We start from the raw sequence: 13,531 nt of genomic DNA, 5'->3' as shown, positions 1-13,531 counted from the left end.
CTCCCCCCCACCTACATTCAAATCTATCTCCGGCGACAGCAAGCAGGTGCAGCCCCCGGAAGATCTTTTGTATCATAGGTCGGGAGGAGGTGGTGGCTGGGTTGCCGGTAACTCTGCCTGCCTCTCGGCGGCTGGCAAAAAAAAAAAAAAAAAAAAAAAACCAGCCCCGGCCGGAGGGATCATGCGACCTGGTAGGCAGCCCAGAAGGCGACACAGGAATTGTGAAGCTTAGGAACCTGCCTCCTCGTTTGTTTCCTCCATTGCCCAAACCGAGGGCGGCCTCTGTGCTCCGCAGCCTCCAGCCACCCGAGAGCCCAACCCCCTCGCTCTAGCACGCCCCTTGGCTCTCTGCCTCCTACTGGGAGCCAGGAGAACTCTCCCGGAGGAGGTACGGGCTTAGTGTAATCCCCCCCCCCCCCCGCTTTCTTTCTTTCTATTTAAGTACCAGCCCTGGATGAGGCTTCCAAAACCCTGAAGGGACTTCTCAGTGAATCTCAAGGTTTCGCGCAGGGGAGGGGGAAACGGCTTCGGATCTGCGATCTGAATTCGGAAAGCCCACCCCCGGGCCTTTCCGAGAGGCTGTGTTCTGGAGACCCCCCACAAACACCGCTGGTTGTCTTTGAATTCCCCAAAGGCCCTGGACATGGCGTTGGGGGACTGCCAGGTCCTCCATTCCGCGCCCGGACACAATGGCCGCCGGCACCCCGCACAAAGACGGGGTGAGACGGAGGCGCTGCGCCCCGCCACCGGCCGGGAAGAAGAGTCGAGGCCCCCACAGCGGAGACCTCGTTTTCCTGAGGCCGGGCCCGAGGCGGCCTCCTGGAGCCCCCTGCAGGGCTCGAGGGCGGGAGGCTGCGACGCGTAGAAGCCAGGGGTGGGTGGGCTGAGGAGGCCTCGCTTACAGCTCGCGCTCCCCTAGGCCGGGTACACGCCGAGCCACCGCCCCGTTGCTAGGCAACTGCCCTCCCTCAGGGGCGCCCCCTAGACCTCTCTGGAAGGAGGGGTCTCGCCCCCGCGGCCCGCCCCGGCGCAGCCAATCCGCGGGTCGAATCGGCGCGGAAGCGGGACGGCCAAGGCTCCCATTGGGCGCAGCGCCTGTCAAGCACAGGAGGCGGTGCTCTCACCTGCGAGCCCAACGAGCCGTGGGGGGCCACATCCCCCCTTCATCGGCCCGGTGGCTTCCAGACGCCAGGGCGCTTTGCGGCCGAGTTGTACGCCGCGGACTCGGGCCGGCCTACCTGGCTGACTGCTCGCACCGTGTCTCCCGGAGAAGCCGGCCTCAGTTTCCCCTGAAGAGACCGGGGGAACTTGCAAGCGCAGTCACTTCCGGTGCCGCGGCAGCGCGCGCGAGCCCGAGACGCAGGAAGAGTGCGCACTGGAGGGACTGGCGTCGAGACGTGGAGAAGAGCGCCCCCTGGCGAGAGATTGGAGGAGCCGCAGACGCGTGGAACACTTAACGGGTTCACATTTATTTAGTCCCGCCACCCATCTGTTTCTATACAGAAAAAGCACTTTTTCCCCGGATGACCAACAACGGGGCAGGTTTCTCAACTTATGTTTTCATTTGTAAAATAGATATCAATATTAACCTCTCATTGAGCGTGTGTCAGTTGCTACTAGAAAAGGCTGAAGAATAGAAAACCTTTAGTTAGGATTGTTGAAGATAGTTATGAACAAGGCGAGACAGGGTCTCTGTTTTCATGAAGACTTATACCCTGGGGTGGAGACAGTGTCCAACTAGGAAAATACACAAACAAGGTAATCGTGATGCCTTGAAAACAAACCAACCAATCTTGGCATTATGCTAATGATGAAGGGAGAGTTGCTTTTGGAGTGACCAAAAATGCAAGGCTCGGCTCTGGCTGTCTAGTGCAGTAGAAACTGTTATTTAACAGTTTTTTAGATCTATGTAGCCCAGGATGGCCCTAATTTCTGAACCTCCTGTCTCACTATCAGATCTAGTTTGTGTTTCTGGGGATCGAACCCAGAACTTTGTGCATACCAGGCAGACCTTCCACCAAATGGTCTATAGCCCCAGCCCTGGTTTAAAAAAAAAAAAAAAAAAAAAAAAAAAAAACCTATTATTTTATCTGGGGCGTTTGAGTGTGGGTGTATATGTTATTTCTTTTTTATATATATACACAGGATCTAGTTATGTAACGCAGGCTGCTCTTGACCTTGAACTCACTATAGTCTAGGTTGGCCTTGAATTCATAGTGGTCGTCCAGCTTTTGTGGACTGAGAGCTACTGGGGTCTTAGCCTCCTGGTTTGCAGATGACCACGGTGGACTGCCCTAACAATACAAGAGTCCTCTTTCCCGATTCCTGGGCTGCTGAAGGACATGCCATCAGTAAGAGGGCAAGCTGCTCCCACATCACCAGGCAATCTGGTGACAGCAACTCACTGTCTTTCACCAAAGATGTGGCAGACAGAATACACTGTTGGCAACAGAGTTCATTCCACACTTTTGGGAAGCCCCTTGACTGAATATGGGTTGGGTGCTGGAGAGCTGAGCCCACGTGGGAACGGACACACCAGACTTGTTTCAGACTCATTATCTTCACTGAGCCGCGTACATCTCTCAGGTGTGTGTAATTAAGCCAGCCAGAGGAAGTTGAGACTAAAAGAAATTAATAAATTACCCAGAATAAGAAAATAGTGGGGGAGCGGAAAGAATCTGAAACAAAAATGATGGGTGCTGGAGCAGAATGGGCCCAGGTCAGCCAGAAACCAAAGTGTTGCTTAACCAACATGATGATAAACTACCTTGGGCTCCATCACTGGATCAAAGTAGCATGTGTGTCTTTTACCCTTTTCACCTGTCAGCTTCACATGTGTGTCCTGCCCATCCCCTCCCCCTCCCCCAGCAGAGAGCAGTACTATTTGCTGCAATGGCCCGAAGGTTAAATGACCTTACCGAGAGGAGAGGGCTGGTGACATGGCTCATCCTGGAAAGGTGCTTGCCACCAAGTCTGACAACCTGACTTCTACCCAGGAACCCACAGAGTGGGAAGAAGAAAACTAACTCAACCCCCCCCCCCAACTCCTGGTAGCTCACACACATAGTGTGGTCTGACAGTAACTTAGGTCCTGGGCCAGATCTGCCTTCCCTTTTCCCTTCCCCTTCCCCTTCCCCTCCTGCTGCTCTCTTAACGCAGTAACAGCTGCTTTGAGCCATGGCCAGGCCCCTCACCTCTTAGAGAATCCCTTTAAAAGTAAGAGACGTTGGCTTCTGCTCTGTCTCTGCTTCCCTAGCTGGCTGGCTCTTGGTTTTTCTCACTCGCTTTCCCTCCCTCACCCCCTCCCTCTTCCATAGCAACTCTGGACCCATTCGCCTGAAGCTGACTATCTCGGTGTTGCTATGGCGGTCTCTCAGCTCACAGCCCTGTCATGCTGCCCCTGGTGTGATGTGCTGTCCTTAAAGCCTTCCCAGTTATGGCCTGACCATGGCCTGGTGTTTGTGCGTCCACCCTCTTTATAGTGCTCATTGTCTGAAGGGTAATTTTGTGTTAGATCATTTCCCAAACCAAACCACTGATAACAAGTAAGTGTATTTTTGTTTGTTTGTTTTTTCAAGGCAGGGTTTTTCTGTGTAGCCCTGGCTGTCCCGGAACTCACTCTGTAGACCAGGCTGGCTTTGAACTCACAGAGATCTGCCTGCCTCTGTTTCCTGAGTGCTAGGATTAAAGACACATACCAACACAGCCTAGCAAGTAAGTGAATTCTTAAAAAAAAAAAAAAAGGATGTATATAAACATTTAGCACATTATAACCAGTGATTATTTACAAATTTTATTTGATCATTGGGGCTGAAGAGATGGCTCAGTGGTTTAGAGCACTTACTTTGCTCTTTTAATTAAGAGGACCCAGGTTCAGTTCCCAGTATCCACTTGGTGACTTACAACCATCTGTAACTCCAGTGCCAGAGGAGCTGAAGTTCTCTTCCGACTTCTTCTGCACAAACATACACATGGTACACACAGGCATGCAGACAGAACGCTTATACACAAAATAAATCTAAAGGGGCTGGAGATGGCTCTGAGGTTTAGAGCACTGGTTGCTCTTCTAGAGGTCCTGAGTTCAATTCCTCAAAACCACATGGTGGCTCACAACCATCTGTAATGGGATCTGGTGCCCTCTTCTGGCCTGCAGGCAGAACGCTGTATACATAATTAAAACAAAAAACAAAAAGTAAAGAAAGAGAGAATGTTAATTAATGATCATGTATCTGGAGACAGAGAACAACATTTAGGAAGTAGGTTTCTTTCCCCCACCTAGTTTGTTTTCTTTGCTTTCAAGGCAAGGTCTCTATTGTTCTGCAGCTCTCTGATCATCCTATCTCTGTCCCCACATTGCTTTAACAATGCTCTGGCTGGGAGCACACATGTTGGCTGCCACATCTGGCTTTATAAGGATTCTGGGAAGCAAATTTAGGGTGTCAGGGTCGAGTGTAAGTGCTTTTACATGTTGAGCCATCTTGCTGACCTGATTTTCTAAATTAAAACAAAAAAACAAAACAAAACAAAACAAAAAAAAAAAAAAAAAAGGAAACAACATGGTAGCTGGCACGTGGTGGCACACACCTTTAGTCCCAGCACTTGGGAGGAAGAGAGAGGTGGATCTCTGTGTATTTGAGGCCAGCCTGGTCTACATAGTGAGAGCCCTGTGTTAAAAAAAAAAAAACAAACAACAACAAAAAAAGACTAGAAACACAAACATCAACTTTATAAGGATATGCTGTCCTTTAATCACCCATTTCCCCTGCTTTGGGAACATTTAGGTAGTTTCCAGTCTTTCCCCATTACAAATAATGCTGTAATTTGTCTAATCTGTGTTCTACATATGTTGGCATTTGAAAGATAAAAGTTCCTAGAAGTAGAATTACTAGTGTATGAGCAGATTAATCTGTTTTGACCTTAATGAATATTGGCAAAGTGTTCCATACAGTGTCTGTACTAGCTTAGCTTCCCATTAGCAAATTATGAAGTTCTTCATATGGAAGATCACAGTATGTTATATAGTGTGTGCACATGGGTGCTCTCTGTGTTGGAGGGAACCTAAGATCTTACACATCAGATTAGCTTTTCATCACTGTGCTCCAGTTTTTTTTTTTTTTTTTTTTTTTTTTTTTTTTTTTTGTTTTTTATCCTTGCAAGACAGGCGGGTTAAAACAGAAAGGCAGCTAGGACCATAACCCTAGGAGATCAGGGGTTCAAGTTCATCCTCTGGGCAAAAGATGTTCCAATCCAGCCTGGGCTACAAGAAACTCTGTCTCAAAATGTTATCAGCACAAAGCAAACACCACAGTAAATCAGTCTTTCATTTAATACTACTGTGAGTGAAGTTGAACAATTAATTTTTTAGTTGTGGTAAATGTGTCCTGGAACTCACGCTATAGACCAGGCTGGCCTCTAACTCACAGAGATCCATCCACCTGCCTCTGCCTCCCAAGTGCTGGGATCAGAGGCGTGTGCCACCACAGCCCGGCTGCTTGTTGTTTTTTCAGTTGGTCTTTTTATTCAACTGATTATTTATTTATTTATTTATTTATTTATTTTTGCTGGGGCAATAGTGGCACATGCCTTTAAGCCCAACACTTGGGAGGCAGAGGCAGGTGGATCTCTTTGAGTTCGAGGCCAATCAGGGCTATATAGAGAAATCCTGTCTTGAAAAACAAACCAAACAAAAAAGGAGTTATTTTTTATTATTTTATAGATAGCATGTATCTGTGTGTGTCTGTATGTGCATGAGTGTAGGTGCCCTAGGAGGCTAGAGATTTCAGATCTCCTTGGAGCTAGAGCTGTAAGCCACCTTATCAGTGGTAGGAACTGAACCACATCTTCAAGAGTAACAGGTGCTCTCAACCACTGAACCGTCTCTCCAGCCCTACTAGGCTTCCTTTCCCTCCTCCCCTCCCTCCCTTCCTTTCAGTTTTTGCAATGCAAAGGATAGAACCCAGGGCCTTGTACAAGTGCCCTATCACTAAGCTACCTTCCCAGCCATTTTTTGTTTTTGGTTTTATGTGGGGTCTTGTTAAGTTGGCCTTGAACTTGTGATCTTCCTGGTTTGGTCTCCTGAGTAGCTGGGATTACTGACATGGTGCACTTGTGTTGAATTTTATTTTAGGGATGTATGAGTGCCTGAGTGTATATATGTGCATCTTATGCATGCTGGTGCCGTGGAAGACAGAAGAGGACCAGGCTGTCCTAGTTTGCTTCTCTGCTGCTGCCGTGATAAAATACTGACCAAAAGCAACTTTTAAAGAGGAAAGGATTTATTTGCCTTATAAGTCACAATCCACCATCAAAGGAAACTCAGGCAGAAACCAAGGCAGAGACAGCAGGGGAGTACTGTTTACCAGCTGCTTCCTCTTGCTTGCTCTTACATAATCCAGGACTACTGTGAAGGGGTTCACCCCTCACAGTAGCCAATTAGCAATCAAGAAAATGCCTCAGACCTGCCCAGAGGCCAATCTGTTGGAGGCAGTTTCTCAGTTGAGGGTTCCTCTTTCCAGGTGAGTCTAGTAGCCATCTGAAGGTAACTCTGGCAAGAACAGTTATGAACTGCTGGATATAAGTGTTCTAAGCCAAACTGGGATTCTCTGAAAGAGCAGCAAGTGCTCTTAACCTATGAGCAATCTCTCCTGTCCCCTCCTTCCTGATGTTTTAACAAAACATAATAGCTGCATAATGAGTTTATATCTATTAACATTCATCTTAAGTTTCACTTTATTCTCTCTCTCTCTCTCTCTCTCTCTTTCTGTGTGTGTGTGTGTGTGTGTGTGTGGTCATATGTAGAGGTCAGAGGACAACTTGTAGGAGTGGGTTCTCTCCTTCTACTATGTGGGTCCCAAGTATGGGACCCAGGTTGTTAGGGTTAGAAGGAAGTGCCTTTAAATCTTCAATTTAGTTTTTAATTTGGACTGGAGAGATGGCTCAGAGGTTAAGAGCATTGACTACTCTTCCAGATGTCCTGAGTTCAATTCCCAGCAACTACATGGGAGACCTGGTGCCCCCCTCTGGCCTGCAGACAGAACACTGTACACATAATAAATAAATTTTAAAAAAAGAAATGAAAAGAAAAACCTGTTTTTTTTTTTTTTTTTTTGAGGTGGGGGGGGGGCTCTGGTTGTTCTGGAACTCACTCTGTAGACCAGGCTGATCTTGAACTCAGGGATCTGCCTGCCTCTGCCTCCTGATTAAAGGTGTGTGTCACCATGGCTCAGCTTCTCAAAGTACTACTTATTATTGGATTCTAGGCAGTTTCATAAAATATTTCCTTACTTAGGAAAGTTTAGGTAGTTTCCAGTTTTTTGAAACTTTGTATAATGCAAGGACTGGTCATTGGTTTCCTTACTTCTGTCGTTGGCACCCTCCATTAGTAATGCTGGAATTGTGGATGGCATGGGCCAGATGTGCCCTGTGCTTCTTGCTGGCACTAAAATTCTGAGTGTGTGATTTCAGACCTCCTCCTTGCCGCCTGTTTATCCAGGAAGGGCATTTGAGCTGAGATCTAGGTAGAACTCAGTGAATGTGGAAGATATGACAGGCAGGAGTCCTTATGGCCAGGCACACTTCTTAATTTGGAAGGACCTGGGCCTTCTGGTATGAACAAATGAATGCCATCATTCATTCCTTCTTTTCATCAGCCACTTAGTGCCTTTTTTTCTAGTAGGCCCTGAACACACAGCCCTGTTGCACCTTCAATAACAAAATCGTACCCTTATCCTCACCTGGGTGTGTCTGCTCCCTGGCCCTGTATGTGCCTGCTGGTTCAGTGATGCATGTCCTAGACCCCTGCCCTCCCTCGCCTACCTCTTCATCTCGATGGTGCACCCTTCAGGCTGAGTCAATACCTGCTACATAGCTCCGCTGCTAACTCACTGCATACTTACTGATTACATATTTGCCCTGTTTGATATGTCTTCTCACTAGAATGTCAGCACCATAAGGGTAGGAATGGGGTTTCCTTCTTTCTTCTCTTTCTTCATCTCCCTTCCTCGGCCCCCTCCACTCTCCTAGTGAAGACAGTGTTTATTCTTGGCTAGAAATGAGAAATAAGGCCAGGGATGGTGGTATGCCTCTAATCACAGCACTTCAGAGACAGGCAAGAGGATCTCTAAGAATCTGAGGCCAGCCTGGTCTATATAGTGAGTTCTGGGACAGCCAGGACTACGTAAGTCCTCTCACTGTGTAGACCAGGATGGCCTCTAGCTCACAGAGATCCATCTCCCTCTGTTTCCCTGGGCTGGAATTAAAGGCATGTGCCACCACCATATCAGGTTTCATAGCTGCCATTTTTTTTTAAAAAACCTTGTTTTTTAAATTTATTCTTCATGTGTTTCATGTATACTGATCCCACCCATCTCCTGTCCTCTTGAATCTGCCCTCTGCCCCATGCAATCTCCCAAATAAAACATAATAAAATTTAAGATAAAAAAGGAAGAAAAAAAAAGGCAAAAGTCATGGAAGCTGCAGTGTGACAGTGAGTCACACAGTAAACCCCTTTATCCAAACATTTTTACATGCACATGTTCATTGCAAAGAATCATTGGTTTGCCTGGTGGTGCTGGTGCATGCCTTTAATCCCAGCTCTTGTGAGGCAGAGGCAGGTGAACCTCTGAGTTCGAGGCCAGCCTGGTCTACAGAGCTAGTTCCAGGACAGCCAAGGCTACACAGAGAAATCCTGACTCAGAAATAAATAAATGAATAAAGGAAGGAAGGAAGGAAGGAAGGAAGGAAGGAAGGAAGGAAGGAGAGTCATTTGTTTGATTGGAGGCTCCTGGTCTCTGCTATACTATCCACACTGGGCCCTCAATGGGACTCTTCCTAGATACCCTGTGGCTGCGTGGCTGCCATTTGAATACATGCCAATTTTCCTGTAAAATAGCTAAGCCTATCTCTACCACTTTGTTTTTTTTTTTTTTCCCAAGATGGGATTTCTCTGTGGAACTGCCCTGACTGTCCTGGAACTCACTCTGTAGCCCAGGCTGTCCTCAAACTCACCGAGATCTGCCTGCCTCTGCTTCTGCCCCTAAGTGCTGGGGTCTTTTTTCTTTTTAAAAACTTAACTTTGGGGCTTTATTGTGCAGGAGGGAGGAACACACTTTTGTCCCCCCAACCCCCAAATTCTACCACTACTTAAAAATTACATTTTTTGACTTTAAAAAAAAAAATGTGTGGATGTTTTGCCTATGTGCATATCTATGTGCCATGCCTGGGGCCTGTGGGAGCCAGAAGAAGGCTTCAGGTCTCTTGGAAGTGGAGTTACAGATAGTTGTGAGCTGCCTTATGGATGCTAGGTATCAAACACCGGTCCTCTGGAAGAGCAGCCAGTGTTCTTGATCACTGAGCCATCTCTCCAGCCCCTCTGCCACTACTTTTTAAAAGATGTTATTTAAGTGTGTATATGTGTCTCTGTGAGTCTGTCTATACCTGAGGAGACCAGGAGAATTTGTCAAATCTGCTGGAACTGGAGTTACAGGCAATTATGAGCCTCTGGATATGAGTGCAGGGAACCAGGCTCTAGTCTTCTGGAAGAGCAGCCAGTGCTTTTAACCACCGAGCAATCCCTTTGGCCCCTCTGTTATTAGGAATGACCAGGCTGAGCTGGGCCACGTGAAAAGATGGGGGCGGGGACCAGAAACAATGAGGTCAGGAGAGCGGGAACCAAGACCAGCTGCAGAGAAGCCGAGAGGCCAAGGACCAGGCATAGCCAAAATGGCTGGGCTATATAGGAACCATCTGGAGGAAGAAAACCCAGCCCATCCCTGGGCTGGAGAGTATTGGGTAGGGGTAGGGTGTGCTATGGAGGAGGATCCTGTGACAGGTAGAGTGGCAGCCAGGGTCTGCTTTGATATCTTAATAGGCACCTCAGTTAACATTAGCCATTTGTCTTGGGTTTGAGATGTGACAATTAGCTCTGTATAAATTCATAGTTTTAGGTTGGACATGCCTGTACACCAACACTCAGGAGGCAGAAGCAGGATCTGGCTGTGCTGCCCAAGCTGGCCTGTACACAGGTTCCCCTTAAGCTCCTGAGAACTGGAGTGTGCCTCTATGTCAGGCTTCCTTTCTTGTCTTTGATGACATGAAGATACTATTCTTCTGAGAACTGCCTGTTTCCACTTTTTTTTTTCCTGTTGAATTTTGCCCTCTGTCACACAGATAATTTTTATTTTTTAAAAATCCAAGTAGCTTGGCATGATGGTGCATGCCCTTAAATGCCAAGGAAGCAGAGACAGGTGGATCTCTGCGAGTTCAGGGCCACCCTAATCTACACAGTGAGTTCCAGGACAGTCAGCACTGCAGAACTGTTACGTAGAGAAACCTGATCTCAAAAACAAACAAAGAAACAACTGAAAAACGAAAAAGGAAAGACAAACAGAAGAGAAAGAAAGAAAAAGAAATCCATGAATCAGTCTGTCTGCCAAAGAAGGGTTTAGGTATGTGGTCATAAGTTACCTGACATAGCACTGGGAATCAAACTCAGGTCCTCTGGGAGACAGGAAGGAAGCCATCTCTCAGATGACTTTTGTGTGTGTGTTTGTTTTTGTTTTTCTAGACAGGGTTCCTCTGTGGCTTTGGAGGCTGTCCTGGAACTAGCTCTTGTAGACCAGGCTGGTCTCGAACTCACAGAGATCCGCCTGCCTCTGCCTCCAGAGTGCTGGGATCAAAGGTATACGCCACCACCACCTGGCTTCATTCTTGTTTTTCAAGACAGGGTTTCTCTGTAGCTTTGCAGCCTGTTCTGGACCTCACTCTGTAGACCAGGCTGGCTTCGAGAGAGATCTACCTGCCTCTGCAAGGAAGCCGTCTCTCTACACCCTTCACAGACCTCTTTTGCTGCTGCTTCTCCTTCTTCTTCATTTCCTCCTCTTTCTTCGTCTCCTCCTTCTCCTCTACTTCTACCTCCTCTTCTACCTTCTCCTTCTTTTCTCTTTTAATGTACATTTTGGTTTCTGTTCATTACATGTATTTGCTGTATAGTATATTTGCATATATACTCTATAGTATATATTGCTTTGGGTATGGCATCAGCCATACAAATGTTACACCATATTGTCCTAGGAAGAAATGATACCTTAGCCATTTGCTATGACTGGCATTGCAGCTTCCAGGTAGGTCCAAATCATACAGATGGCTCAATCCTTGGCAGCAAAGGGCATTATGGCTATGTAAGTCTAGGAAGGCTAAGTTTCCTTAGCCCTTGACACTGGCCACTGTCACAGCTCTTGGCTTGGGGTCTGAGATATTTGGCTCCAAAGACTTCACTGCTCTCTGGAACTCTTCCAGCAACCAGGACCTGCAGTCTCTCCTCTGACTCTGTACAGCCTTCCCCCCCTTCATTTTCAGCTCTCTCCCCTCCCCTGCTGTCTCTGTTAGAACCCTTCTTCCTCTCTGTGTGCTCCTGTAGATGTTGTCTTTGTATGAGACAGGGTCTCAAATACCCCAGACTGGACTTAAAGTCATTAGGCAATAGAGGCTGGCCTTGAACTCCTGATCCTCTTACTTCTGCCTCCCAGGTGCTTGGATTACAGGCATGAGCCACACACCAGACTCTTGGACTACTCAGTTGCTTCTTAGCTGTTGAGCAGCTGGTGACCTGGCCACTTTTACAGTTTGGCCTGTGGGCTGTTCAGTTGTTGTGGCTACCTGCCACACCACTGCCTCGTCACTGCTGCAGTGATGCTGTCTGATGCTGAGTCCACACTACTGACAGTAGACAAGAAAAGACTGCTCAAGAAATGCCTCTCATGGGCCCACAGGGGAGGCAGTGAAGGGTATCTTCCAGTGCACTCATTGAGCATGGGAAGTTTGCTTATGTGGTCAGAGAAGGGTATTTAAACCAATCACAACAATTCTTCAGTGTAGTCACAGAAGGCCCTCTGCAAGGCCACCAGGGACAGTGATCTTCTGGCCTAGGTACAAATGGATACAGGATCATCAAGAGTTCACTGAGGCTTGCAATAGCAAAATGTCTGGTGCAAAACAGTACTGGCAGAAACTGTGCCTTCAGGAACCAGGACAAGCAGTTGTGACCATAGTCCTATCATGTCCTGATGGCATCTGTGTAGTGTTCAGAACTGCTGGTCTGGTCATGTGACCGACAGTCCTTTTCCTCAAGGAAGCCAGAGCAGGAGGGAAGAGTCCAGCAGCTGCCAGTTAGGAAGTCAAAGTAGCAACTATATTTTGCTTATTTATAGGAAAATGATCATGGGAAGTGCTTACAATAAGAATTTAGAGATGCTGGGTGGTGGTGGCACATGCTTTAAATCCCAGCCAGCACTCGAAGGCAGAGACAGGCTGATCTGAGTTGGAGGCCATCCTGATCTATAGATACAGAGTGAGTTACAGGACAGCCAGAGCTACACAGAAACCCTGTCTCCAACCAAACAAACAAAAAATAACTTAATGAAGGACCAGGCATGGTGGCTCACACCTTTAATTCTCAGGCAGAGGCCGGCAGATCTCGTGAGTTTGAGGCCAGCCTGGTCTACATAGCCAGTTCCAGACCCTGTCTCAAAACAAACAGAAAACACTGATGAGGACTGAAGGGATGATGAATCAGTGATTATCTTATTCAGTGTCCTATTGCTGTGAAGAGACACCATGACCACAGCACCTCTTTGAAAGGGAAACATTTAATTGGGGCTGGCTTACAGTTTCAGAGGTTTAGTTTGTCATTGTCATGGCAGGAAGCCCAGTGGAAAGCAGACATGGTGCTAGAGAGGTAGTTGAGAGATCTATATCCTGATTGGTATGCTGCTGAAAAGAGAGACATTGGGCCTGGCTTGAGCATTTAACACCCCCTTCCCTCCCTGTAACATTCTTCCTCCAACAAGGCCACACCTCCTAGTCCCTGTCAAGTAGCACCACTCCCTAATGACCAAGTATTCAAATCTATGAACCCATAGGGGCCATTCCCATTCAAACTACCGAAGAGGTTAAGACAATGTCTGCTCTTGAGGAAAGGACTCAGGTTTGGTTTCTGGTGTCTCCATTGGGTAACTCACAGCCACCTGTAACTCCAGTTCAAGGGATTGCAGGCACCTGCACACATATGTGTACATCCACCCCATATACTCAATTAAAAATAAATCTTAAAAGCTAAGAACTTAATCTGCCTACCATCTTGGGACCTATTGCCACTTTCCATCTTACTTAGAAGGGCCAGGAGATTCTGCTGAAGCCTTTGTCACCTTGTGAAATGCTGGTGTGGAGAGATACTGGGGAAGATGCTTGGTGTTCCAAAATCTGTTAATGGGATTCTATTAGTTAGGGATTTTATTGCTGATAAAGGACCATGACCAAGGCAATTTATAAAAGAGTTAAATTGGGCTTACATAGCTGGGCAGTGGTGGCACACTCCTTTAATCCTGGCACTTGGGAGGCAGAGGCAAGCAGATTTCAGTGAGTTCCAGGACAGCTAGGACTGTTACACAGAGAAACCCTGTTTCAAATTACAAAACTTGGGCTTGCAGTTCTGGAAGGCTAGAGTCTGCGATGGTGGAGTGAAGGCATAGCAGCA

At 47.2% G+C, this 13,531-nt stretch overlaps 1 protein-coding gene across 6 annotated transcripts in view; it reads right to left on the bottom strand.

Moving 5' to 3' along the window:
- Bcl2l1 (BCL2 like 1) overlaps window positions 1-1,400 on the bottom strand; it is a 50,741-nt gene extending 49,341 nt beyond the window's left edge. Inside the window, exon 1 of one of the 6 annotated variants that reach the window (XM_051193398.1) lies at window positions 1,239-1,400. The gene's annotated coding sequence lies outside the window, so the exon portion shown is untranslated. Of the gene's footprint in view, window positions 1-15; window positions 401-445; window positions 939-1,124 lie in introns of those variants that run through there. The other 5 variants (XM_051193390.1, XM_051193408.1, XM_051193434.1 and 2 more) reach the window with 5 other exon arrangements.
- Window positions 1,401-13,531: the final 12,131 nt, after the last annotated feature.

Source organism: Phodopus roborovskii, unplaced genomic scaffold, assembly GCF_943737965.1.
Source record: "Phodopus roborovskii unplaced genomic scaffold, PHOROB, whole genome shotgun sequence".
Lineage (NCBI taxonomy): Eukaryota > Metazoa > Chordata > Mammalia > Rodentia > Cricetidae > Phodopus > Phodopus roborovskii.
The sequence above is the reverse complement of the archived record's forward strand: the minus strand, read 5'-3'. Positions and strand labels throughout refer to the sequence as shown.